General features: G+C 40.7%; 1 long non-coding RNA gene across 4 annotated transcripts in view; it reads left to right on the top strand.

Annotated features, from left to right (window-relative positions):
- Positions 1 to 23,631, top strand: part of LOC118501132 — a 143,416-nt gene that overhangs the window by 16,894 nt on the left and 102,891 nt on the right. For 2 of the 4 annotated variants that reach the window (XR_004903729.1, XR_004903730.1), the window contains exons 3-4: positions 10,422 to 10,523; positions 12,334 to 12,452. This is a non-coding gene — a long non-coding RNA (uncharacterized LOC118501132). Of the gene's footprint in view, positions 1 to 10,421; positions 10,524 to 12,333; positions 12,453 to 13,825; positions 16,207 to 23,631 lie in introns of those variants that run through there. The other 2 variants (XR_004903732.1, XR_004903731.1) reach the window with 2 other exon arrangements.

Here is a 23,631-nt window from a genome sequence, read left to right on the forward strand (position 1 = left end):
CACATACAAGGGTTTGATCTAGATTGCATATTACTTTATTTGTATTTTATGTGCTATTTACAGTCAAATTCTGCCTTAATTTCCTCCAGAATTTCTACCTTACCTTTTTCCCCTACTTCAGTTTCTGTTCCCAACAGCCTGCCTTCACTCTTTTCACTAGGTTCAACTAACTCATCTTTGAAAAAAGATTACAGAGCCTGCAGCAATCCTGCTGCTCCTTTCAGGTAGAGTGAACACTCCTTCAGGTGACTTCCTCTCAGTAAACTAGGCATAGGAGCTGGCCTCTGCAGGCTCAGGAGTTCAGAACTCTCTGCTCAGCCCAAATCTGTGGAATTTCTGTCTGAATTTTAGGGAAAGACACGGGAGTGTAGAATATAGACTGGTACTTTTATTGGTGAGGCATAGTAAGGAGAAGTGGAAAACTGGCTGGGTGTGTATAGATGGTAGGATCTGAAGGTGTGTAGGCAGTAGATTTCGAAGTTTCTGACCTGGAATGGTCCTTGAGTTTAAGGCAGCATTAGGGGGTCTCTGATGTGCCGAGTAGAGTAGTGCTAGTTATTAGCCCTTAGAGGTGCCCTTGTAGGTATCCTTATGTTTTTCTGTGTAGCCTGGAATTCTTCTGCAGACTGCTTAGTAGCTGGCATAGTGGTGGGTGCTGAGAGAGAATCATAGGGATAGAAACAGTACTTACTGAGGAGAGGTGTGTTCATTTTCGAAGGTTGGATGGACTGATTATATATACATACTGGGCAGTCTAAGGCCCAGTCACCTGACCTATATGAGGCAAGGCATCTGAACCCCATCCTAGGGCTCTGCCAGGAAAACCAACCTAAGAGGGCTAGAAATCATAGCCTTTGTTAGAGATTTCTCCAAGAGTGCAAGTGCTCCTGAATTTGACTCCTCTGTTCCCTAAGCCCCATGCTCTGATGTCCTGCCTTCTATTTTCTGCTTTGTGGCCTTCAAATTTCATAATCCATTTTGACTCCTATGTCTATATTACTCCATGCCCGGCTTGACTCTTGGCTCTATATAGTCCCTAATTTTGACATTGTCAGCCAGCTTCAAGTGAGGTCCTCCATTAGCCTTCCTCCTAGAGCTATGATTATGAAGCTTTAATGCATCAGAATTACCCATGGGGCAATGGTTGGGGAGGGGAGAACTGGGATACTCACTTAAAATGCAGATTCTTGGTTTCTAATCCTAGCTATTCTGATTTAGTAGGTATGGGTTGGTAATCAGGAATCTGCATTTTGATGGGCTTCCTGGTGACTCTGACACTGGTCACCTGCAGACCATATTTGGAGAAACTCCATCTTTAATGGACTCTGCTGACCACCTCCTCCCCACCCCTAAAGGGGAAGGAAAGGGATTTGAACCCTTTACTAGGATCCTAAGGTCCTAGGAACCTTAGTCATCCATTGTTCCCAATGGATGACTCTCTGTGTACCAGTACCTTCTCTCTCATTGCCATAGTAGGTATAGAGCCCTACTGTGAGGAAGAGGGTGTTAATGACTCCTTCATGAGATTTGCAGGGGGCTTTGATTTTGGATTCAGAAGGCAGGCTAGAACATAGATCTTAAAGGCTACCAGTTGCACTTTAGATTTGTGTCTGAGATGCCTCTCTTTCCTGTGCACATAGATCCTGCACTAGTGTAAGCTGGTCTCCAAGCTATTCTCACTTCCTGCTGTGGCCATCTTTTATATAGCTTTCACTGTTCTATTAAATAACACAACCTGTCTTTCTGTTTTTGAAATTCTCTATTGCATTTCTGTTGTCTATACAGTCAAGTCCAAATGTATCAGTGTGGAATAAACAGTCTTGCACAATTTTGTCCAAATTATGGACTACAAGGCCCAGAAAAACTATTTCTCAGGGCTTATTCCAAGCCCCTCTCCTCCTTGTTTCCATCTCCTGCAGGCACCCTCAAAGTTGCTTGACCTCTTCTTCCATTCTCTGGCTTCAGTGTCTTTGCAGGGTTGTGGTCACCCCCACCCCCCACCCTGGAGCAGTCTTTACCCTGCCCTTCACCTTATTAACCATCCTAGCCTTTAAGTTTCAATTAAGCATTGTCTCCTTTTAGAGGTCTTTTTTGGCCACTCTATACAAAGCAACATCATGTTACTCACACACATGTTATTTAGCACCTGGGTTGCTTCCATTAGCTTACTTACCAGTTTCCTTCCTACTAGATTATAAGCTCCACAAGGGCAGGGACCTTCTTGTTCATGGTTGTATCTTAGTGCCTAGTGCATAGAGATACTCAAGTACTTGTTGACTAAATTACCTTTCAGCTTCTTGTTAGTATCCGTGTTGGTGCTTTGTGGCTCTGCAGCAGCTCTCACCCTTTGCATGTGTTATTGCCTCTGACAGAAACCCTCTTTCTCTCATCAATTGATTAGGTTCCTTGTTGTTCTTTTACCACTTCTCTGAGTAGTTCTAGACTTGCCAGGCAGTGCTAATTCAACAGAGACAAGATTTTGGTTCTCTTGAATGGACTTTTGCCCTGTATGGTAATTTCACATATATAGGAGATAGGTAGTACTGCTCTTGGTTTACAGATGACAAGTCAGAGGCTCTGAGAGGGGTTAATTTGGAAATAGCAGAACTGAGATTTGAACCTTGATATGTCTGTAGAGTCCTCACTCATTTTACCTCACTGTGCTCTCTCTAAGAGAAATCAAATAGCAAGCTCAGGGACACTGAAGTGAAAGAGGTGCTTTTAAAAAAATTGCTTAGGTAATAGAAGTATATATAAATATATTTAAAAATTTCCTCAGAGTTAAACACAGTAAAAGGTGTACTATTGACAAGCCATTTATAAGGATAATGGACTTAAAGGGTGACCATAATATTCAAGGATGATGTGTATTTTCCATGTTTCTTTGTTCCTGTCTTGCCTTGGGGACTTCTTGTGATAATGACAAAGTCAATATACAAGGAGAGACTCTGCATGAAACAGAATTTATTTATAAAAAATAGTGTATTCTTACCTGTTTAAACTTCAGTCACCTTCAGAGTACTCTCCATTTAATGCAATACACCTATTGAGACATTTTTGCACTGCTCAAAACAATTTTTAAACTCATTGATTTTGATGCCTTTTAGTGTTGCTGCTGTTTTTTTGTTTCGCCTCCTCCCTGTCGGCAAAACGTTTCCCTTTGAAGATGATTTTCATCAGGGAAACAAAAAAAAGTCACTTGGAAAGAAATTGGGTGAATTGGGGTATGGGGGTCATGCTGTTTTTGATCAAAAACTGCTGAACATTTAGCATGGTGTGGGTGGGTACACTTGTAAATCATCCATCATGAAATGGGCAAACGCATTGGAAGAGTCTTAAAAAAAATTCACTGAAGTTGAATGCAGCCTCTCACAATAACACCAGCTAGTTCACTAATACAAATGGGTTCTTAGAACACTCACCTATCAGGGGAAGCCTGTTCGACAAGGGGCTGCCTCCAGAAGATAATTCCAGGTTTTTTTGCCCCTTACCCCTTGTATAGCCTCGTAGAAATGAGCCAAGGTGAAACATTATTAAATTCAAACCAAAGCAGGTATCAGTCATCATTCATAGTTGCTTAGAGCATAAAGAGTGGAATCTGAACATCTTTACTTGGAGGGAAGATATGCAGAATTCCTGTTTAAAGCCTTTACATTTTGGTTAAAAATACATCATTTGTTGATAAGATACTAATTGCATTAATTATGTTAGATATTACCATATTGTGCAGCTATGAAAAAGAATTATAGATACTAATTGCATTATTTGTTAGATTACCATATTGTGCAGCTATGAAAAAGAATTAGATACATACACGTGTAACAAACTCCAAGACTTACCATTAAGGGAAAACTAAGGAGGATAAATGGTAATGAAAAAAATTAGATACACACATGTGGAACAAACTCCAAGACTTATCATTAAGGGAAAACTAGGGAAGATAAATGGTAATGAAAAAATACAATAAAAATGAACTATATGAAAATAAAAGGAAAACTAAAGGTGCAGAAGTGCAATTGTGGCATGCTATCTTTAGTATTTGTATGAATGAAAGGGAGGACTCTATGTACTTTATTCCCAGACTTCTGGAAGGTTTTTTTTTTTTTTATGTGTATCTTTTTGTGTTGCAGAATTTTTTTTTAACCCATGTGCATTGCCTTTTTAAAAAACTGTAGTAAAAAACATAACAAAATTTACCATCTTAACCACTTGCATACCATTAAGTATTATAGTGTACAGTATATGCACATTGTTGTGCAACAAATTGTCAGAACTTTTTTATCTTGCAAAATTGAAACTTTATACTCATTTAACAATTCCTCATTTTCTCCGCCCTCTAGCTCTTGGTAACTACCATTCTACTTTCTCTTTCTATGACTTTGACTACTATAGATACCTTATAAAAGTGGAATCATACAGTATTTGTCTTCTTGTGACTAGCTTATTTCACTTAGCAGAATGTCCTTGAGCTTCATCCATGTACCATGACAGGATTTCCTTCAGGGCTCAACAATACTCCATGTTAGGTATATACCACATTTTGTTTATCTATTCACCTGTCAACATAGTTTTTTTTAGAGACAGAGGGAAAGAAAGGGATAAAGAGAGGAATAGAAACACTGATGTGAGAGAGAGACATTGATCAGTTGCCTTTCACACACTCCCTGACTTGGGCTTGAACCCACAACTTAAGCATATGCCCTGACTGGGAATCGAACCAGTGATGTTTTGCTTTGTGGGATGACACCCAACTGACTGAGCCACATTGGTCAGGGTTTTTTTATAAACTTTTAAAAAGCAATTTGCTTCACCCTATAAACATGATCCTACAAAGTTGAATGTAAACATTGTGTATATGTATGTGTGTGTGTGTGTGTGTCAAATTGTATCTCTTTAAATTTTACAGCAAAGAGAAAGATTCCTTTTGTCTAGTGAATGATCCCCAACTTTATGTCTTGGACTTTTGTATTTGAGATTTTTTTTGCAGTGAATACATCTCTTACTAAGAATGAAACAAAAAAGAGAGATTGTGTGTGAAATTGAAGATATCTGTGTATGTCAGGATACCCCACTATTTGTCTTAGTTTACCCACCCCTTTGTCTTACTAGCATCTCTGTGCTTCCTGTTCATTGCACTAGAAGTCTTGGGGCCCTCTTTTTATAACATGTTTCCCGTGTGTTGATTTTGTCTTTCCAGATGTAATAAATTCTTGAAGGCAGGAGACATGTCTTACGTTAACATTCTCTAGTGGTGAGCATAATAGAAATTGCTCAAAAACTACATATTCAAGGAAGACAAGAGAGAGATAGAGACGGAGAGAAAAAAGGTTCCTCTTCTGAAGAGATGATTGCTTTTGGTTTTTCTCTGATTCATCTTGTACTCTCACTAGTGAAGAATTTCTTTTAATTTCAGACTTAAGTGTGTTGGAGGATTTGTGTGTGTGTGTGCGTGTGCGTGTGTGTGTGTGTGATATTCCCTGCTGAAAGCTCAGGAAAAAACTGGTATGGGGTCTTTAAGCCTGTGGACTGATAGTATGTAGTGGGACTTCGATGTTTGCAACCCTCAGGAGAATCTCAGATTTCTATCCTCTTCCTAATTTCAAACCTGGGTATTCACCTGTCACCAGGACATCTGGATCTGTTTGTGCCTTAGGCTTTTGTTTTTTTATTTTTAAAGATTTTATTTATTTTTTAGAGAAAGGGAAGGGAAGGAGAAAGAGAGGGAGAGAAACATTGTGTGTGGTTGTCTCTTGAGCCCTCCCTACTGGGGACCTGGCCGGCAACCCAGGCAAGTGCCCTGACTGGGAATTGAAACGGTGACCCTTTGGTTCGCAGGTGTGCGCTAAATCCACTGAGCCAAACCAGCCAGGGCAATGCCTTAGGCTTTTTAAATTTAGTAGCACATGATAGGGATGTTTGATAAAAGTGATTTTTCATTTTGGTGATATGAAGCACTTGGATATAAGGACAGCACTTAACACAGACCTGGCATATTGTAGATAGCCAAGAGGTGATAAGGAGTATGTGAGAAATATTTTCAAACACTTAAAATCTTTCTCTAGGTCCCCTACCTCTCACGTGCCCTCACTCCTACTCTCAGGCTAAAGAGATAGGGAATAGCCCTGGCTGGTGTAGGTTGGTTGGAGCGTCATCCTGTACATCAAAAGTTTAGGGATTTAATTCCCATCAGGGCACATCCTAGGTTACAAGTTTGATCTCCGGTCAGGGTACATATGGGAGGCAACCAATTTGAGTTTCTTTCTCACATAGATGTTTCTCTCTTTCTCCCTTCCTCTCACTCTGAATGAATAGACATTTTAAATGAGAGGGAGGGGGGATAGCAACATGGATTCCATCTTTGGAAAGCTTCCAGTTTCTTGTTTGTGGCTTTATGCAAGAAGTGTAATATGTTCCTACATATCTGAGAGCAGATACATCTGGACCCTGTCACTAGGTTACTTAAAACCTTACCCCAGACAGAAAATGTTCCAAACTAGCATGTCTTACACCTTGGGCAAACTTAGTAACAACCTAGTGTTGAGAATCTTAGGGGAGAAGTGTGTGAACTCAAGGGTAATTGTTGGCAAGGTGGTAGTGGGTGGGTGGGGTTGGACATGAGTTTACCTTAGCCAGGATAGCTTGTTAGATGCAGGCATGGAGGAAGGATAAGATACAGGGGGAAAAGGGCTTAGCTCTGTGTCATTTTCTGCTCATAGGGAGATACAGGTACTTGTTCCAGGTGCAGAGCCCTGGTCTACTGCGTCTGTTACCTCCCTGTGAATGTCACCTCCTGGTTGCTCTGCAAGGCTTTTGGGGATAAATAGGAGATGAATAGGGACTCGAATCAGATAGCCTCGTTTTAAGTTTTACAGATATGCAGGGTGGAAGTGTGCCTATCTGTTTCCCATGTGCCAAAATTAGAGGAATCCCACCAGATCTAGGAGGGTTTCCTTCCATTCTTCTTATGCCCCCTCAGCTTACCTCGATCTTAAGCTTTATCCCTTTCATCCTGTCACTGGCCTGGCTTCTGGGAAGAGGAGGGAAAAGGGTGAAGGAAGATGGGGAGAGTTAAAGAACTGGTAGAGGTGTGTGGATTTGCTGTCCTTAGATCCTTTCTGAAACACAGTATAGGTATGGGGAGGAGGATGAGTGAGTGGCTGGAAGAACAACAAATGCAACCTGTATCACTTGTTTGGCACTCATTCCGACCCTTGGTTGGTATTATCAATCTCCTGTGTTTTTCTTTTCTCCCATTTAAAGTATCAGCATATATGTACATGTAATTTCATATTAATAGGAATTATACATTATACTGTTTTAAAAGTTTTATTGTTCACTTACAGTTGTCCCACTGTTCCCTGTTCCTCTCCTGTGCCCTGCCAAACCCCCCTCCTTGTTTTTTTCTTTAGTACTGTTTTGTAGTCCTTTTTTTTACCTTTTCCTTCAGTTTTATTAAGATAAACTTGACATACAACATTGTATAGTTCAAGGTGTACAGTGTGATGATTTTTATATACATATATAGTGTTAGATGATTACCACATTCATTACCACACATAGTTACCCATTTTTTTGTGTGTGTATTGTGAAAATCTTTTTTCATTTGATTGTGTGTTATAGACATCTTTTCATGTTAACCAATACAGAGTAAGTTGTTGAATTATATTTCAGTGTGTGGTTATACTGTAATACATTTTATTCTCTAATATTTAATCTGTTTAGCTCATTTGTTATCAGTGAGGCCTTTCCTGACTCCCCTACTTAAAATTGTAACAAACCTTTCTTTCCTATTTCCTTTCTCTCTTTTATTTTTCTCTATAGCATTTAGCACCACTTGATACACATTTTTTAAAAGATTTATTTATTTATTTTTAGAGAGGGGGAAGGGAGGGAGAAAGAGAGGGAGAAAAATATCAGTGTTGTGATTGCTTCTTGCATGACCTCCACTGGGGACCTGGCCTGCAACCCAGGCATGTACCCTGACTGGGAATTGAACTAGTGACCCTTGGTCCTCACCCCACGCCCAGTCCACTGAACTACACCAGCCAGGGCTTGATATACATTTTAAAAATGTATTTGTTTATTGTCTAACACATTCCATTAGAATGTAAGTTCAATGAAGACAGATTTTTTTTTCTTTTTACCCCGTTACTTTATATCTGGTACTTGCAGCAGTTCCTGGTCACAATTGGTGCTCAATAAATATTTGTTAAATGAATGAATTTGTTAAACTTTTTGTGTACCTATTGGGCTTTTTATTTGTAATATTTTTGTTATTATATAGATTCTGTGATAAATACTCTGATAAATGTTATGATCTTTGCATACTTTTATACTTACTCCTTAGGATAAATTTCAAGAAATGCATTGGCTGAGTTAACGATATGCACATTTAAAATGTTGACTCATTTTAACAAACCTTTAAGAATGTTAACTTTGATAGAGGCATAGGTGGATGCACCGTACCTCCACACACAACCAAGATTAGAACAACAATTTAGAGGCAGAATAACACCCAGAACTGATAGAGAATTTATCTGAATGGAAGTCGGACAGCCAAGAAGTTGAAGTAGACCCGTTCATCCAGACTGGTAGGAGGGGTGGAGAGGAGCAGCCTGGCGTGGGTCGTGGCGCTCGGAGAACAGGAAGAACTGGGTGCATAAGGCAACCAGGAGCACGTAAGGCATCTGGGGTGCACAAGATCGCAGTGGGTGTACCCTGAGTATGCAAGTGGCAGCTGGCGGACCCAGTGAGGCGGTGGTTGTGGACCAGAGCAGAGCGCGCAACCTAGGATCCCAGAGAAGGGACTGAGGCCAGGAGAACGGAGCTACCACCATTGTTCCCCTCCGCCCCTGCCCCCACATACAACGTCACAATCTAGCGACTGGGGTGCCCAGCCCCAATGAACACCTAAGGCTCCACCCCTTACCATTACAGGAGCGACCAGACCAAAAAAAAAAAAAAAAAAAAAAAAAAAATGAGAGATATGTCTCAAACAGAAGAACAGATCAATGCCCCAGGACTCATCCTTTTTGAGCGACCAAGAGATAGCCAGTCTATCAGATGCACAGTTCAAAACACTGGTGATCAGGAAGCTCACGGAATTGGTTGATTTGGGGCGCAAACTACGTGAAAAAATGCAGGTTACCATAAAAGAGATGAAGGAAGATGCACAGAGAACCAATAGTGATGGGAAGGAAACTGGGACTCAAAACAATAGAGTGACCATAAGGAAGAAAAAACAACTGAAAGGAAGAATGAAGAAGTAAGAATTCAAAGAAATGAGGAGAAGCTTAGGAACCTCCAGGACATCTTTAAACGTTCCAACATCTGAATTATGGCGGGTACTAGAAGGGGAAGAGGAAAGAAAAGCAACAGATTGAACATGTATTTGAACAAATGATAAAGGAGAACTTCCCCATTCTGGCAAAGGAAATAGACTTCCAGGAAATCCAGGAAGCTCAGAGAGCCCCAAAGAAGTTGGACCCAGGAAGAAACACACCAAGGTACGTCATAATTACATTAGCCAGGTAAAAATGAAGGAGAGAATCCTAGAAGCAGCAAGAGATAAGGGGACAGTCACCTACAAAGGAGTTCCCATCAGACTGTCAGCTGATTTCTCAAAAGAGACCTTATAGGCAAGAAGGGCTAGAAAGAAGTATTCCCAAGTCATGAAAGATAAAGACCTATATCCCAGATTGCTCTATCCAGCAAAGCTCTCATTTAGAATGGAAGGGCAGATAAAGTGCTTCTCAGATAAGGTCAAGTTAAAGGAGTTCATCATCACCAAGCCCTTATTTATGAAATGTTAAAGGGACTTATCTAAGAAAAGAAGATAAAGAAAAAACATGTATAGTAAAATGAAGCAAACTCACAATTATTAACAACCACACCTAAAGCAAAAGCAAAAGAAACTAAGCAAACAACTAGAACAGGAACAGAACCACAGAAATGGAGATCACATGGAGGGTTAGCAACAGGGGAGTGGGAGGGAGGAGAGAGGGGGGAAAGGTACAGAGAATAAGTAGCATAGATTGTAGGTTGAAAATAGATAGGGGGGAGGGTAAGAAAAGTATGGGAAATGTAGAAGCTAAAGAACTTATAAGTATGACACATGGACATGACTAAAGGGGAGGATTTGGGTGGGAGAGGGTATACAGCGTGGAGGGGAGTGAAGGAGGGAAAATGGGACAACTGTAATAGCATAATTAGTAAAATATATTAAAAAAAGAAAAGAACAGAGTCCTTTTGGAATTTAGGATATTTTTTTCATTCATTTTTACTTATAAATATACATTGTTTTTCAACAACAACAACAACAAAAAAGAATGTTAACTTCTACCAACAGTTATAAGGTTGTCAATTTCTTCATATTATGAGTAACACTGGGTTGTGTGTTTTTTGTATTCCCCATCTGACAGGTGAGACATGGTCTTGTGACTGAACAGTAGTTGAGCATGTAACTCTGGAGCCAGCCTGCTGGGTCCTGAATTCTGACTCAGTCACTTACTATGTGACCTTAGGTAAGTCATTTAACCTCTCTTCCCTCAGTTTCATTTTTGATAATAAAGTGGGGATAATGACAATAGTACCTATTTTGTGGGGGATAAATCAATTAATTCAAGTAAAATGAATTCAAAATAGTAACTGAGATGTAGCATGCAATAAGTGTGATTTACTTTACATTTCTTTGAATATTAAAGATTGAGCATCTTTTCAATATATTTTAGGACATTTGGACATAATTTGGACATTTGGACTTTGGATCACTTAATGTCCTTTGCACATTTTCCCAATAATTTGTAAGAGTTAAAGTGTTGATTCTTATATATGGTACAGAATTGTTACCAGTTCGTCATCTTGCTTTCGTCTTTGTTTATGCAGTTTTTTCCTGCTAGAAGTTTATGTTTTTAGGTAGTCAATATAATTTTTTCCTTTGTAGTTTTTCTGCCGCTAGGCCTGTGCTTAGAGAAGTATGCTTTGATAGACAGCTGTCAGAGGGGAAGGGAACTTGGAGGGCTGGGTGAAATAGGTGAAGGGATTAAGCAAAAAAACATAAAAACCAAAAACACCCCTCACAGATACAGACAACAGTATGGTGATTACCAGAGGGAAAGGGGGTGGGGGCAAATAGAAGAGGGTAAAGGGGTTAAATGGTTACCAAAGATGACTAGACTTTGGAGGAAGAAACACAGTACAATTAAGATAATCTATTATAGAATTGTACACTTGAAACCTATATAATTTATTAAGCAATGTCACCCCAATGAATTTAATTAAAATATATAAATTAAAAAAAGACAAGGCATGCTTTGCTACCTCAAAATATAAAAACAGTTACCGATTCTTTTTGAGAACTTTGTGTATATATGTAATTTAAAATCTTTAAATTTAATCTTTAAATTTAAGTTTTATTTGGAACTTATTTTGATATGAAGACAGCAGTTGTGATCTGTCTGTATTTTTTTTAAAGATTTTATTTATTTATTTTTAGTGAGAGGGAAGGGAAGGGAAAAGAGAGAAACATTGATGAGCCAGAGAACATCAATTGGTTGCCTCCCTCATGCCCCCAACTGGGACCAGGCTGGCAACCCAGGCATGTGCCTTGACTAGGAATCAAACTGGAAATCTTTATATTTGCATGACGACGCCCAACCCATTGATCCACACCACTCAGGGCTGGCTCTATTTCTTTTTATTTGGGTAGTTTCCCAAACCCATTTATTGAAGAAGAAGGAGCAAGAGCAGGAGCAAGAATCAGGAAGAATTCTCCTTCTGGAGAATTGGTTCTCCCCTCCTCTAATTTGAAAGGAAAATATTCTAGAGATAGCAAATCTCCACCTCAAACTCAAAGTTATTTTGTTCAAGAAACAAATGAAGTGACAATAGCAGGTGTTTCCTCACTCCAGCCTGAGGGTATGGTTAGGGTATTGATAGGAGGTACCGAATAGTAATAAACTCATCAGCTCATTTTGGAACTCTAGTTCCATCTTGCCTCTGACTCAAGATAGAGGATGATTTTCGTAAAGTAGAGCATCTACATATCCTATGGCAGCTACTGTCTGCCAGAGATGAAAAGAAGGGCAGCTCACTCTTACATGGTATATATTATGTACCAGGAACTGTTCTAAGCACCTTACATATGTATATATACCCTTCTTGAGCAGATCCTCTATACTGGGTTGAACAGTGCCCCCATTCCTATTTATGTCCACCCAGAGCCCATGAATGTGATTTTGTTTGGAAATAGGGTCTTTTAGATATAATCAAGTTAAGATGAAGATACTGGTTTAGGGGTTGGTCCTAATCCAATGACTGGTATTCTTATAAGAGAGGGAGACATACACAGAGAAAAGATGGCCAGATAAAGATGGAGGCAGAGATTTAATTATACTGCTACAAACCATGAAGGGCAAAGATAACTGTCAGCCATCAGAAGCTGAAAGAGGCAGGTAAGGATTCTTCCCTAGAGTCTTCAGAGGGAGCATGGCCCTGTTAACAACTTGATTTTGGACTTCTAGCCTTAGAACTGTGATAGAATAAATTTCTGTTGTTTAAAGCCACCCAGTTTTTAGTATTTGTTACAGCAGCCCTAGGAAACCAGTGCACACTCTTATTACCTTCATTTATCAGGTAAGGAAATGGAAGCCCAAAGTGAAAAAGTATTTGGAGATATCTCTAGGCCACTGCTCTGTGGGCTGGGCACTTACTCTGAAGCTCCTGCCATTGCAGCTCTCCACCTTCACCACAGCTATCGATTTCTGGTAGTGCTGGGGCTGAGCTGTTGGAATGGCTCCTTTCTCTAACACAGCAGGCACAGTCTTTCTCCATCTATGCCCACTTCATATCCTAAAGTAGAAACCCTTCTCATGAGGTTTCTGGCTGTAGCCTGATCATTTCACTAGGTTTCTTCCTGGCCCCAACCCTTCAGGTGAAATTAGGCTTTTATATTTCGTTTCCATGCATTGTCAGAGAAAGTGAGTGGAATTTGAGGGGATGGTCATACAATTTCTGCTAGCAGTTGAATTATGCTTCTCATTTCTGGCCTGCTATGCTTCTTGAATTTGTCAGTAGACAACTCAAGTTTTATTTTTCTTTGGCACTTTTGGGATCTCATACACAGCTCACAAGCAGAGAAGGACTTGTTTCATGGTAGCACTGGCTGTGACTGCCCAGGTTACCTGTTCTTGATAAACACAAACCACCACAGTGGATCTCTCCCCTATGGGTGTAGGGGATAAAGACATCATCTGACCCAGCTCATCTTTCTGAATAGTTTCTGTCTGCCCATGGTCTCTTCTGCAGGCATGCCTGAAGAGGTTTCCTCCCTTCACATCCTGTTATTGGCTGTGTAATCTCATTTTTTTTTCCCCACTACAGACCTTTTCCTTTGGATCTTGCTCTTATTGTCAGTTCCTCTCACTAGACTGAGTTTTGGGGACTCAGGAGCCATATATTTTGTTTGCCACTGTATCCAGGACTGAGCAAAGACCTGGCACTTACTGGACAGCCCCTCAGGAAATGTTTATTCAATGAAGAAGTGAATATTAACCATGAAGCTTTGGAATCCCAGTTTTTCTTGCTTCTTGTTAAAGCCAAAGATCAGATTAAGAACTTTGGGGGGCCTGGGCAATAAAATGATTATTATGTCCCTCATACTTTAGCCCCCATATATATTTCAAGAACAATACTAAAACAAAATAAGTATAAGGAAATCTAGCAAAGTGTGAGGAAAATCCAGCAAAATTCTAGTTTTTACCATGGTGACTACTTGGATAAATAGTAAATAATTTAAAAATATTTGTTATTGTGTCTTCTTTGATAGCTCCCTAAGCACATGCTGTTGGATAATCCTGCCTGGACCAGTCCCTCCCTCACCTTGGACTTCACATTTTCCTTTTTACTCCATCTGCTGAAGCTGCCATCTAGCCCTTTTCACCCCCCAAGGGGTGTCTGGCTCCTGAGACCCCAGCCTGGGCTAGTGCCAAGGCTAGTGCCTTGGGAGTTTGCCAAGAAAATCAAATAGAACGTGAACATTGCTAAGGAAAACTCCCATGCTGAATTGTGATTTATAGTCAGTGTAGCACATTGTGCTACTTAGGCCATTTTAGTTGTAATAATCTGCTTTCTGATCCTGTGTATGGAAAGCCCAGAAATTTCCCTGTAGTGTTCCTTCCTGGATTACTGAGAGAGAACTCAAGACACAGGTTTACTCTGCCTTCTGTATTAATCTGGGCCTTGCTGGGACCATTCAGAGAAGGATGGTGCAATTCTGGAAGTAGAGCCCAGGCTTCCTACAGGCTGTTCAAAGGCTATGACCATGTTCAAATCCTGTTGCTGCTTGATTCCAAAGAGTTTAAAATAGTGTTGGAAAATCTCTAGGAAAAAAAAGCATGGTGGTAACTTCTTGGCTAAGGAAGTGGTGCTTGCTGGCCGGAGCAGGAGGAGTAGCCAAGGCTCCCAAGTTCTATTCTGAACCTGTTGACTCGAGGTGTGATATTCAGTAATCCAAGATGATGTTCTGTATCTCTGATGGTTTCTCATCTCAGCATAGTGATATGAGTTGTCCAATATACTGGTCCCCTGTCCTCTTGCCATTAGTTGACCTTCCTTTCATTTGAATTTCTAGGCTCCATTTTTAAATGCAGAACCTTCTCCCTGCCCCCCATACACATGGTTAATTTAGGAATCCAGCAATATTATCCACATTTTACTTTAATTAAATTTTATCAGAATTGCTTTCCTTTTATCATCATGATTAGATCAGGTCTTCTAAGGAATGAGAACTTTGATAGGGTTTAGGAAAGAAAGGAAGGGTTTGTGCGGGGCACATACCTTGGCCTTGTATAGCCAGAGAGTAACATGAAGGCACCAGGTGTATGATGTGCTAGATGAGGAAGAACAAATACATCCCTGAAGAGCCAGGCATGTAACTAGATGCTTTTCATATATTTTCTTATCATAATGCAAACCAATATTTATCTCAATTTTTGCACGTGGGCAAGCTGAAAGAGAAGTTATGTAACTTGCCCAGGGTCAAATGGCGAATAAAAGGCTGAACTAGGATTGATTTCTACTCAGGTCTGCAATTCCAAGGCCCATGCTGTTATTGTAGAGCTCTTCTATCTCTGACAAGATTTAGCAAAGGGGTATGGGCAGAAAGGGATGGGGAGACACCATCTTTCTCTAGTTTTGCTTGTTGAGACCTGTTTAGCCAGAGCATCCTGTTTATAGGATACTAGGTTTTATATATAGAGATGCTACAACAACATATGTGGGAAAAATACCAAATGGCTGGAGGGGAAGATTTAAAAAAGCCTTTATTCTTTAGCTGTAGTTCACCATTGCAGTGTAACCCACAAGTGTCAAAACACCACTGGTAACTCTGGTTTAAGAGGCCCTGTCCTATCATTCAAATAAAATCTGTTGCTGTGTCCCAAGGAGTAAGCCATGATAAGGGCAGAGATGAGGGTGTGGTGTGCCCTTACTGCATCTACTAGAGCTGGTGGCACCTGTTATGTGACTATTGCAGTGAATTATTACTGAGTAAACAAGGTGTTTCTCTTTTGTCTTTCTAAGGGAGACCAGATGGCAGTGGATTTGGCTCAGATCCAGGGGAGCCTGGCCTTTGGGCTGGCAGAGTAGACAGCTTGAGAGTGTCAGGTGATGGAATAAGAAGAGACAGGGCTGGTTTATCAATTGGTGTAATCTTAGGGGCACCAAGAATGTGTCCTGCCCCTCAAAGACTTACCTCAGCTATTTGCCATTGGTTGGAGTTACACAGTGAGATTTCATTCCCTAGATTTAAGTCTTTGAGACCCTACTAAAAATGAAGAGACTCCAGGAAGGGGTTTGATATGAAGGATGTTGGTCATGTAAGTGGAAGTGTCATTCAATTTATGAGATTAATTTCTGAGAACTAGACTAAGACAACTGACAGGGAGGAGAGGACACGGTGCTCCCACTCATAGCGGCAGGAGGGAGACAACACTGAGTTGGAGATAAAGGCTCTCTGAAATGAGAAGTTTGGTCTCTAAAGAAATGTTTCATTTCCTTTACAGTTTTGTCTGAAAAAAAAACAAAAACAAAAACAACTAGCAGCTGAGGGTAGGTGGGATGGATGCTCTTGATCCCAAGAGGGGGCTTGGAGCAAAGATTTCCCACCAGCATGCTAAGTATGCAGGCACAGTATTGTCTGGAGAGCAGCTGACAGGCAGAATGTGACAAGGACTTTTGGGTCTGTGGTTTGCTGTGACTGTCCTTAGACAAGACCATCAGAACTTAGGAAGTGTGAGGGAGCTTCCCAGAAATGACGTCAAATGGTGGTGCAAAAGAAGCTGCTGCTGACAACATGGGCAGGGCACTTCCTTAGTGGCCACTGGTCACATACAGCTTCTGGTCTTGATTTCCCAATGAGCTGTGCAGAGACAGGGCTTTACCGGAAAGCAAAATAAGCCACGTTAAAAACAGTGACAAAGCACTTGGGGGTGTCCATGAGAAGGTGCAGTTTCCCCTTGTTCACTGACTTTGTAGAGCCAAAAAGCCACTCCAGAGGCTGCCAGCATAGCACCTGTGATTCAGATCTACAACTTTTTGGTCTGAATTCCTCCAAACTGAGAGAGAACCTCCCTTAGTTGGCTTCACCTCTTATTTACCAGGCTTCTTAGACTGCCTGTGTGATCTAAATTTTCACATCTTTTCCTCCCCCAGGGGGTCTTTGACAGAGGCAACTCAACTCTCTGCCTTTCCTAGCTCCTCACAGTTGGGTTCATGGAGGTCTTTCAGTCTCAAGCTTCAACTTCTACTCTGTCCAGATTTATACCCTAAGTCTAGCGCATTTTCCTTTGATCAGATTTTTGGCTTCATTCAGGCCTCTGGGGTTCTTACTCATTTCTTTTGGCATATTTTCCTAAAGGGCTCTCCTAGAAATGGTCTCTCCCTCTCACCTCCTTAAGTTTTACAGGGTTTGAATCTCTTTACTTACTGGAATCAGCACAGCTCTGGAGAGTTTTCTGGAGGTACCACACTCCATCCTTTTTCCCTAACTACTGTAGCCCCATACACAAGATCTAGTGATGCAGCTGGATCTGTTGGTCACTAAGATTTTGGAGACAGTACCCCCAGCAGGGAGGGACTTCTGGGCATGTGTACAGTGCACTGCATGACAATCGGTGTCTCCCTTCCATAACACATATATTTTGACTTTTTCCTAAGAGGATCAAGCTTTGTCTAATTGCCTGCCTGAACCCCCAGCCCTGTTCAAGACTACAACCCTGTTGTCAATCCCTCACCAGGGGCTGTGGCCTTAGCTTTCCAGCCTCTCTTAGGCCAGGTCCCTTCTCTGATCCTAGAGCCTTTTCTTGAATTTAGGCTTTGGTAGGTAGAGTCCTGCTCATGTACATATCTCCCAGTGTTGACCACCCTGAATTCTGCTGCTACTTGTTGTCTAATTGTCATGCTGGTCTGTCCAGGTGCCCTTGTGGAACAAGGCCTTGTGGAACACGCTGGTCTTAGCTTAGGCCCCTATCATGAATTTCATGCTAGCTCTACAGCTGCCTCTGCCTCAATAAGAGCTTTAAATATGCATTTGTAAAGCTCCAAAGGGAGGTAGAGAATATAATATTTTCCCATCTTAATTAGAAAACCATCTTATTTTCTAAAGGAATATTTATTAAAATCTAACAGAACATGAAGTTGGGTGGAGCACAGTTTTAGAAAGTATGAGTCTTGATCCCAAATGAATGGACAGCAAATGGAGGAATTGTAGGTGAAGGTAATGTGACTATCCATGAAAAAAATGATTTGGGTAGGAAATTTTTCCTTGTGTTCTTCATTGAACAAAAGCCCACTGAACCACCTACTGTTTACCAGTCTCTGCTGGAATCATACGACGTATTTGACTGCTTACTGTGTGTCTGCATAAGGCCTGATGTGATCTGGTGAGGAACCCTAAGGTGGGGAGGAAGTATATAGATATTCTGCATTTTTTCTCCCACATTTGGACCCTTTTCCCCTTTCTTCCAGTTTCTGAATCCAAGGAAGGAGGACTTCTCGGAGGCTTCTTTCCCTGCATTTGACCTCTTCCAGGATTTCCCTAGCACTTCCAAGCATGCCTTCCCTCCTATCCTGGAACTGTTTACCTCAGTGTCAAGCCTCACTGCTAGTTCAGGATTTTGACTTTACAATGGGGATCAGTGTCAAGTAGAATGGAGCACATTCATATGGGATAGGTGTGACATTACATATTTTCTACTTTCCCTATGAAATCCCTCTTCTCTTATAGCTCATGGGAAGTCCAGACTATAATAATTTTTTTCAACCTTTCAGTGGAGGTAAATCCATGCTTTGTGGGTACACTGATCTTAGAGGTGGAGAGCCATTTACATCTGGTAGGGTGGGTGACCAAGTGCTAAGGAGCTCTGGCTGGCATAGGTGGTAACCAAAGAGGAAGCCAGTCACTTTTCTCTGTGTGCTTTTCCCAACCAGGACAGACAGGAAAAGACTACTTGAAGCAGATAGAAATCTCTAAGACTCTCATCCTGGCTGGTGTGGCTCAGTGGATTGAGTGCCACCCTGCGAGCAAAGGGTCACTGGTTCGATTCCCAATCAGGGCACATACCTGGGTTGTGGGTCAGGTCCCCAGGCAACCACACACTGATGTTCCTCTCCTTCTCTTTCTCCTTTCCTTTCCCTCTCTCTAGGAATAAAATTTAAAAAAGAAATCTCTAAGACTCTTGATTAAGAAATTACTAGTACTGCCCTGCCTGGCGTAGCTCAGTGGATTGAGCTCGGGCTGCGAACCAAAGTGTTGCAGGTTTGATTCCCAGTCAGGGTACATGCCTGGGTTGCAGGCCATAACCCCCAGCAACCGCACATTGATGTTTCTCTTTCTCTTTCTTCCTCCCTTCCCTCTCTAAAAAATAAATAAAAAGAAAGAAATTACTAGTGCTCTTTGAGACCCTTATGTATATGTCTTTACTGTCATGAGTGATAACTTTGGTTGGCCAATCTTAATTCAGTTGGCTGAGATAATCATAAAATGAACTAGATGGAAAAGCTTAGCTTTTAGGTATGCCATTAGGTATGATGTTCTTTGAACATTCAACAAGTAGCATTCTCTACCCACAAGCCCCACCCTAGGGATCCTGTCCTATGGCACCTGGCCATTTCTGCCGCTTCCTCTGAAAGACCATAGTTTTAACTGAAGATCAGGGAGTGAGGTAACTTACAGAAAGAAGGTGGAAAGAAGGCTTGAAATGGGCATTTAGAGATCTTAAATGGAGCCAGTCAGTTATTTGGTCAGTCTGCCTTGTAAGTATTAGTTGGCCTATAACTACAGAAGGCTTGTTTTCTCCAACTGGTTTTTCCCTAACAGGCTCCCTACATAAAAATATTTCCTAAGATTCTGTTCTTAGCTCTCTTCTCTCCTCCCCTTACTATCCCTGAGTGATGCCGTTTATGCTTAGGGTTTTAGCTCTACTACTGATACATAAGAAACTCAAATCTCTGTCTCTAACCCTAAATTTCTCTTCTGAGTTCCTGACTCACAGTGGCTAAACACTATTGACGTTATAACCTGGATGGCTCTTCCACATTTTAAACTCAATACATTCTAAGCCAAATTATATTCTTTTTCAACCCATCCTCTTCTCCATATTCCTCTATTCCTTCCTATTCCTATATTCCTATTCCTCCTCCGTTCCTTGACAGGAGCATCACCATCCAGGGTCATTAGTAAAGTTGTTTCTGTATCACTATCTTATACTCTTCCCCCACCAGAAATTTGGTAGGTTCTGAGTGTAATGTAGGTTGTTTAGGATGTGGGTAGGTAGTTTCCTTCTTGCCTCCTTCCCTTTTTTCCTTCTTTTTAGGTTGTGGTTCTTGTCTGCAAGGCACCTGTACTTGAATTCAGCAGTGAAGTTAACAGAAAAAACATAAAGAACAATTAACGGTTAAACTGAGATTCAGATTCTAAGTAAAATGGAAGTTCTGAAAGGGAAGCATCTGAGGGCTAAAACCTTGGGAGAAAGCATCATGGAAGAGGTGAGAGTTTATAAGAACACTCTAGGTAGGATAGGGATCAGAAGACCCCTTGGAAGCATGCAGAGTGGAGAATGGATGGGGCATATAATCCTCAGCTTGTTTCTTAGGCAAGCAGAGTAATTGTCACCTTCTCTACTGGCTGCTTTTGTAAGATGCTACTGAACCTCATGCAGATTGGTTCCTTTTAGAATGTCCCAGAGATTGAGTATCCTAGTGTAACTCATAAGTAGTTAGCTAGAACTATAGTTTTCCTTAAAAGTTTGTCTCAATGTGTCATTCTACAACTTGTAGAAAGTCTTATTCCTTTACCTAGATTGCTCCAAATTCCTGGAATTTCATGTATTTATTTATGGTCACTCTAATTTTGAGCTCCAAATTACTTCACATTATAAATGGTCTTGCTGTTCCAAACATGCTATACAGTATCTGTTTTCATCCACACTGACCCAGATGTAGAACTCTCATATCTGTCTCCAAGCTAGCCTTTATGTGTGTAGCAGACTTTATTAAAAGTTTGGGGTGATGGAGAGTATTTCACATTGTAGCAAAGGAAGCAACTTGAATTCTAATACTGGCTATTCCTGTCCCTTAAAATACTTTTGCCTACCTAGCCATTAGGGATTTACTGCTATTCATATCACCTAGGTATACGGCCTTACTTTCTTATAATCTTACCTTTCTTCTGCAAACCTTTCTTACTGTATTGTCACTAAGCACTTCAAATACTTCTACTCTATTATGCAAAGTAAGTGAACTCTTAACTTTTCCTCCCTAACTCACTTCTGTGTGTCCAAAGCCCACCAAAGGGCTCTGCTGAATAAAATACTTCTTTATCTACACTAAATACTTCTTTATCTACACTTCTTTATCTAAAATCCACTTCTTTAGCTACACAAAGAATTTGGGGAAACTCTGATGTGTTCTTTTACATTATCTTCCCTCTTTTGAAAGCATTTTTTGTTTTAGGTAGCATTTACTTCTTATCCCAGGAATGGTTTTGCTTTGAAGGATCTGTGATGGGGAGGTAAGAGGATGTTTCAGGCAAAGGCAACAATGTGAATATGGGCAGCAACCTGCATAGAACCTGTTGTGGCAATGGAAAAACTAATCTAACAGGAAAGAATAATTCTTGTTGGGGAGCTGGGCTCAGAATAGGTTAGAAAGCCCAGAAACAAACCCGGGTTTCAGTGGGGAAGGATAGTGTTCAGGACAAATGTCTAACCATTAAAAAAATTTTCATCTTCTAGCAAAATAAATTCTAGGTAGATTAAAGATCTTTACATGACATCTAAAGTAATATGTATACTAGAAAATAATTTATTAGTAGGGCACCAATGGCAGAAACTATAAAGGAAAAAGTGTGATAGATTATCTTAAAAAATTACAACAAACACCATAAACAAAATAAAAAAGCAGATGCCATCTGGTTGACAAAGCGTTTTCAACATGACTCTAAGGTGCATAAGTCTCTTACAAATCAATTGGAAAAAAGCAAAAACACACACAAATGGGCCAAAGTCATAGACTAATAAAAAGGCTGTTTCACTTATAATCCAGAAAACACAAACAGAAATGAGATATCATATTAAATTAAATATCATATTAGATTAACACATATTAAACAGAAAATACTTATTGCTATGGAGGACTTGAGGAAGTGAACTCATACTGTGTTGCTGCGGATATAAATTAACATAGTCTCTCTGAAGTTGAAATGAAGTGAAAAAAGCAGTAAATGATAGTGGCAGTCCAGGCCTGTAATAATGAGGCATAAACTAGGGTAGACAGTGGGATTATAAGGACAAGGGTTAATCTGAAGGACATTCCATGGAAGGAAACACTGATTTGATAGCCTGTTTGTCAGGAAGAGGATAAAGAAGAAAGAGTAGCAAGTCACTGATAATGTCAAAGTTTCTGCCTACCCTGTGAAGTTGGAAAATTACTTTTCCAGACAGAAATGGGGTTAAGAGGAAAAGAGAACCACTCTTCTAGGAGAGGTGGGAGTGGGCAGTAATCCCCCCCAAATAACAGCCACTCTACCATTTGTAAAGGCCAGTATATACAGCGACTTAACTAACACAATCCTGTATGTTATGTGTTACTATTTTTCTTCTTTTATATGGACACTGAGGCTCAGAGTAGAATGTAATCTCTTAAATCAGGTATTCAGGCCTCAAATTCCATTTCCAATTCCTCACTCTCTATCTCTTAGAGATGAATTTTCCAAGGAGGGAAAGACTAGAGAAAAAGCTGCAGCCTGGAGTTAGGAGTACCCACAGTTACTATATTTTGCCATGTGTAATGTGCACCACAGTTTTGTGCACATTATATATGACAGAGTATGGTAAGTGATGAGAGGAAGAAGAGGGCCAGGGAAGACACCATGCCACTCATAGTCACTGCCTTGTGCCCTGGCCCTTGTAGGCCCTGACATTCTTCTAAAGTAGAAAATGTTGTATTTCTGTTGAATTCAAGGGGGAAAAAAGTCCTATTCTGTCCATAAAAAGTTTGAGGTGTTTTGGAAGTAAGGTTGGCCAGTTTGGTTACAGCAGAGTTAATGTAGTAGCTTATTGGTTTATCGAACTCTGGTTTCATTCTTTTGAAAGTAATACAATAAAAACATATTGATTTTGATCCAGGAGGGAAGAGCTTGTTTGAATTAATTACATGAAAAAAATTTTTTATGAAGTCATTAGGTTTGTTTACTTTTGGGATCACATGGTAACTCATTTGTATATGTGCCATCTGGTAGAGATCCTAAGAGGACCTACTTTAATGAGTAAAGTATCCAAAGTCTTTTAAGTTCCTTCAGTTTTCCAAATGACAATCATATTTATGGGTTTAAATTATTTGCTAACCCTTTCTGATAGCATAAACACACACACACACACACACACACACACACAGTTATGTCCTGTCAGAAGTTCTGAATTAACAGGGTCTATTTTAAAGAGGTTCTCAGGCAATTGCTAGCCCAGTGTCCACTCACAGCCCTGCAAGGCATCCTTGCAGCCCAGTGCTTGGAGCAGAGTGTGCAGTTAGGAAGCTGTTGAGTGAGTGAGTGAGTGAGTGAGTGAGTGAAGGACTGAAGGACTTTCTCCCCGAGGCATATTGAGCTGTGAGGAACAGTCTTCCCAGAGCCTCACACCTCCTTCAGAAGGGAGGAAATAGAGGTACCATGGGAAGCTTCTGCTCTGTGAGCTGGTGACTCCACAGAGAAGGGACATTTCTAAAACCAGTAAGCTGGTGTTAGTTGAATCCCTGTCTCACGATCTTTCCTTCTAATAAGATGAGGCTGCTGAGAAGGTTTCTGAAGCAAGTGAGGAGGCTTCTAGAGGTATAAGATTTCTGATTGGCAACCTGTGTCTTACCCAGAGAGGGCAGATACTTTCTAAGTCCTCTGGAAGAGGCTCTCCATGACCCTTCCTCCTCACTGCTTAGATTCTAAATCAGGAGCCTCTTTGGCTCATGGCTAGCTCGTGCTTACCCAGCCTGGTCTTGTTCTTTGGCTCGGTGCCATTGGCGATTTTTAGCCCGGTGGAAATCACACCCTCTGTGAGGGTAAAGCAAATGGGGAGGTCCTGGATC

This window comes from Phyllostomus discolor, chromosome 6, assembly GCF_004126475.2.
Source record: "Phyllostomus discolor isolate MPI-MPIP mPhyDis1 chromosome 6, mPhyDis1.pri.v3, whole genome shotgun sequence".
NCBI classification, from domain to species: Eukaryota; Metazoa; Chordata; class Mammalia; order Chiroptera; family Phyllostomidae; genus Phyllostomus; species Phyllostomus discolor.